Here is a 5,782-nt window from a genome sequence, read left to right as displayed (position 1 = left end):
CGCCCACAGCGCCCCGCCTCCCCATGCGTATCCCCGCCTCCGACCTCCACCGCCCCATCACCGAAGTCCGCCGCCCTCCGCTGCTGCCGCCTCGTCGGGCCCGCCGTCGCTCCGCCCCTCGCCGGCGTCCCGCGCCTCCCAACTCCGGCCGTCGCCCTCGCCGGAGCTCTCGCCGAAGCCGCTGGATCCATCGCCTCCGGATTAGGATCAGATCCACCCATTCGCCGAACCAAACGCTCCCCCGTGCCCGGATCCGCTCCGTCCCGGGATCTCCTCGTCCCGGGGTGACTTTTCGCGATGGTATATTTCTGCTAAGTCCCGATTCCCTGCAGTATTTTCATGCCCTGTTCAACATGCCATAACTCCATGCATGCTGCTCCGTTTCGTGTGTATAATATATCAAAATGTTCGCTGAGAGATGCTCTACATTTCATTCCATTGTGCCATGTTTGTTTGGATCCATCTTGATGCCTGAATCATCGTTACAAAAGTGCTATATGATGTTGACTTCTGTCTGTTAACAAAACTTGATGATTTGTCTTTTTCGTTGCATTCAATGTGTGCACCTTATGAGCATGAGCTCTACATGTGTTTTGTACTTCATCATGTCATCTTTGCTGTGGTGCAATCCATGTATTTTTTTGAGTCTTGTACTGAGTGAATCGAGCTTGTTAAGTAGGGTACTTGTTGTTGCTGTTTTGCTAGTCTGAATCTGCTATATCATTATGCTATGTAAACCTGCTGCTACAAGTCATTCTATGCATAATCTGGAGATGTTCACTAAGGATGTTTTGTTGTACATGTCTTTCTCTATCCATTCATGCCCCTGGTTTCATTTATATCCTGCTGTAACTTGTTGTTATCTTGCTCAAAACTTGCTAAATGATGTTGCTGTCAGTCTGTTAACATTAAGTTCAGTTTTGCCATGTGTTTTGCTAGTGATCCATGCACCCTATGAACTTTCTCTTGCCATGTTTAGCTTCATAAACATGCCTTCTTACTTTGGATGCCTTGCCATGCCATGTATTGCTCTGTGGTGAGTGGTTCAAGCTCACCAACATGCCTACTTATTGTTGTTCCTGCCATGTATGAATCTGTCATATCATTTGCCATGTTTACATGGGTGCCATCATATTTCCCTTTTGGCTCATGGTCAGTAAGGAACTTTTGTTCTATGCAATTAGTAGATTCATGCCATGCCTTTTTTTGCCATGATAAGTTCCTGTAACATGTTGTTTGATAGCTCTAAACATTGCAACCTGATGTTATTTCTGCAAAGTCGGAAACTGTTATTAATTGCCATCTTGCCATGTGTTTTGGAGCATGTTCTATTGATTTCTGGAGATAGCTCAGTGTTCATGTTTTGTCATGCTTTACCTGTACATCATGTCCATGCCTTTTGTTCTTATATTTAGATGTTGTAGCATGTTGTTTTGGTGCTTGCAATATGCCTAGTTGCTGTTTTGGACAGATTGTCGTTATGTCTTGTTTGGAGTGTATGTGTTGAACCGTTGCTCCGTTTTGAGTGTGCTCTATATGAAACTTGCTTAGAATTGCATGTAGTTCCATATTATCATGTTGCATCCTTGTTTTGAGGTGTTTTCTTGTTGTTTGTATGCATTTTATATCAATTCCATGTTTAACTTGTTTTGCTCACTAGTAAGATGCCCGTGCTTACGCTACGGAATCACAAAAGATCGGGTGGGAATTGTTTACTGAAGGGTGAAGAGACTAACAAACAATTAAATATGTACCAAGACATCTATCAAAAAATGCCATATTGTTGATAAGTACACATCAAGCAAATCGACTGATGAACCTCCTCATCCAAGCCAAACATTTCTTCTCAATTTTCACTTTGCAGAAGACTTATGTTCTTCCTTCCCAGCTTTCTCCTTCTTGTCCCATATCGAGGGGGCCGGAGAGCATGCAACAAATACAAAATCCATCCATACACATTTGGCAACTGCGACCACCCCAACCAGCTTTTGGTCAACACATGATCCACCTCCAGTCCGCACCCCATTAACTGCTACAAGAATCTACCACGCAAAAAAGAACTGCTACACGAATCTACATACACTGCCACCATGAAAAGAAGCAATATTTTACACCCATTCATGCTTAGTTACATACCTTAGGCATCTATGAGGCCGTGGAATCAATGGCCAAGCAAAGTATACCCTTCTTTTAGTCATTTGCTCAAACATATGTGCCAACAATATTAGCCCTCGAGTTCGCGCTCATCTACCTTCTCACAAAAGATGGTATGTAGTATATATAACAATCTGTACATACAAAAATATTACTATTGGACTATTTGTAACTTTATTACATCAACCAGGTTTATGCGAAGATAATGTTGATAACAAACAGCCAGGACCCAGGAAACAAATATTCGGGATGTGGCTTGAAAAATTGGATGTTTCTCCATATATGCGCAATCTGTAGTCAACGCCAAGAAATTAACATAGAGAACAATAAAACATAACAAATGCAAACTAACACTTTATCAGAAAGGAAGGAAATGCAGAATTGACAAGACAACACCGCAGCCACAACATTTTGCAAAGATAATTTGCTACCTACATTTGTCAATGACGAAAATGATAGAATAGGCATACGGCACAACTACAGTCTGACACATAGGGGCAAATACTAATTATTCTCTCTGTAGGGCATAGGCCAACAACCATGGACGACAATAGAGCTGTTGTACTTCCGTGCTCGCAATGAAATTATATCAGCTATTGGCAGCAAAGACACAGATAAATAGAACTGGCTAAAGTGCATCACTTGTAACAGGATCTAAAACAGGACCATCCAACTAAATACCGACAATGCAGTAAAGCAACAGCTATGAACTGTTGGAAACACTAATGTACAAAATTTTGAAGCTCACCTTCAAGTGATTGTGTTTGCTTGATTCTAGCCCATGCAAAGTTCTGTGAGCAGATTGCCTAAGGCTCTTCAACAATCGTTCTCCCTGTCTCCCATCAGGTAATTGGCCCAAGTGATTATAAATTATTAAGCTATTGATTAGTCTATATCTCTAAAAGAGCTAATCAAATAAATAATACTGGGGATGACATCATATCAACTATTGCAGACCTGAAGTTGATCCAATAATAAGCAAATAACATATGCAGTATTGGGGACGAAATCTATGTGCGTGCACCTCCCGACGGATGGAATCACAATAGCAAAGCATGGAGGCAGAACACAGTAGCATCGGCACGGATGATGCAGGGTGCTGTGCCAGTGTGATTGCGCTACTGCTGGCAGCATGTATCCTAGAAGCCAAGAATTGAGGCAGGGTGGCTTCGTCACGGTAATATGAACAGTTCAGAGCTTGCAATGCTCCTCAGAATAAACACGGGATATTCCTCGTCTCCCGCAGACCCGGCTGCTATCCGTGAGCGCACAAGGGACACAGCCAGTGGGAGACGGATGCTGGCGTACACACCATTAAGCAATGGAATTTGCAAGAAGGAAAATCTTACCAAACCATATAATATGGAGATTGAATGAAGGCCAAACCCAACACCATGTAACAACTTTCATAGAGATGCATCACATGAATTTTTTTTCTTCTCTTTATTTCATCCCGTAAAAAAGCAGTATAAACAAAGTACTGAATTTCTGAAATGAACCACACCAGTAACTTATTCTTCTCTCTATCTCTTCTCCTAAATCGATTTAAACAAAGAATAACTTGATAATATTCAGATAGAAACATTCCTTTCTTATCTAAGCCGCGGACGCATAATGCAGAACCAATCTGTTTTAGAAGGTGGTGATGGAGAAAGCTCACCGGCTGATATCACCAAAAGGAGGATCTCCTATGGTGTATGGGGCTTGCATATAATATATCAAGATCAAAGTCTTCTCACCATTGCCGGCTAGATTATGTATCTAAGTAGCAGCTGCACCTGCATGGCCACTAGACGCCTATCGCTACAGCACTGGTCCCTTGTCACCATGTTTACAAGTACCTAGAAGCAGCATACATATCTACATATCATGAAGCAAGTAACAGCATGAAGAAAACCAGTAGCAGCATGAGAAAATCGTAGCAGTGCTTTCCTCTACGGTCTCTTTATATATGCAATAGCAGTATATCAGGGCAGAGCAGCAAATTTAATAACATTATACTTATCAACCTTGATGCACTTGTCGGCCAGGCCAGCTAGCACCCATCCCAGCGTTCGCGCCCTCCTCCGCGCGCAGCCATCCCCAATGTCCACGCCTTCTACCTGACCGTCTTGTTCCTCTGCCCCCAAGAACTTCCACTCAGCTCAAGCTCCACTATGAGCATGGGGAGAGAGGAAAAGGGAGGAAAAGGGGGGGCTCCTGCACGCCGCCCTAGCGTTCAGGCGCACGCACACGCACATATAGCACGCGCGCTATCGATCCAATGGCTCCGCCTCGCGCGGGCTGGCATGGGGACGCAACAAAGTAGAGTGGCAGATTAAGAATTTGTCGGTGCTTGGATTGGGGCGGCAAGCCGGCGACCGTGGCGGCGGGGATGGGCTCGATCCGGCATCTCGCGACGGTGGGGTGGGGGATGGGGGGACGCCCGGGGTAGTGGGAGTGTTTCGACGCGGGGAGAGGATGGGCTCTGGCGGCCAGAGATAGGGCGGCGGCTCTAGAGATTTGTTTCTCAAGAGCAGAAACTTCCAGACAACACGTCTCTACTCAATCTCAATCTTTGATTCAAGATCAGACGGTTCATATAGCCCGAAGGCAGACGCACCATCACCACCGACTCACTTTTTTATAGGAGTAGACATATCTTCTAGGCCGTAGCTCCGAACTAAATGAACTTTATATTATATGTAACTTGACTAGAATTCATGTAGATTCTCTTGGTGCATCTTAACTTGCTGTTTAACAACTTCAACTTAATATTTGTTCAGATCTGGACCAATTTCGAAATTTGCATATGAGGACTTACTGGATTAGTTCTATGTTGTTTCCGGCCTCATTTAAACTTGCTTTGATATGTTGCTCTTGTATGCATCATCTCTTGCCATGAGTAGCTTCATGTAGCTTGGTCATGCATCATGCTTGGTTGTGCATCATTTCATGTATATATGTGGTGTGTTTACTATGTTGTGTGCTTCTTCTTGATAGTTCCTGTTTCGCTGCGATCGTGAGGATTCGTTCATTTACGCTTGGCTCGTCTTCATCCGTTCGTCTTCTTCATGGACTCGTTCTTCTTCCTAGCGGGATTTCACGCAAGATGACTGTCATCTTGGATCTCATTACTATCATTGCCATGCTAGTTGCTTCGTTCTATCGCTTTACTGCGCTTCCTATCATTTGCTCTTCAAGCCTCCCAAATTGCCATGTCAGCTTCTAACGTTTTTCACCCTTCCTAGCAAATCATTGCTTGGCTATGTTACCGCTTTGCTCAGCCCCTCTTATAGCATTGTTAGTTGTAGGTGAAGTTGAAGATTGCTCCATGGTGGACAGGATTTTGTTGGGATATCACAATATCTCTTATTTAATTAATGCATCTATATACTTGGTAAAGGGTGGAAGACTCGGCCTTATGCCTGGTGTTTTGTTCCACTCTTGCCGCCCTAGTTTCTGTCATACCGGTGTTATGTTCCCGGATTTTGCGTTCCTTACGCGGTTGGGTGATTTATGGGACCCCCTTGACAGTTCGCTTTGAATAAAACTCCTCCAGCAAGGCCCAACCTTGGTTTTACCATTTTCCTCACCTAACCCTTTTTCCCTTGGGTTTCCGGAGCCTGAGGGTCATCTTTATTTTACA

This window comes from Triticum dicoccoides, chromosome 7B, assembly GCF_002162155.2.
Source record: "Triticum dicoccoides isolate Atlit2015 ecotype Zavitan chromosome 7B, WEW_v2.0, whole genome shotgun sequence".
Taxonomy (NCBI): Eukaryota; Viridiplantae; Streptophyta; class Magnoliopsida; order Poales; family Poaceae; genus Triticum; species Triticum dicoccoides.
This window is presented reverse-complemented; position numbering follows the sequence as displayed.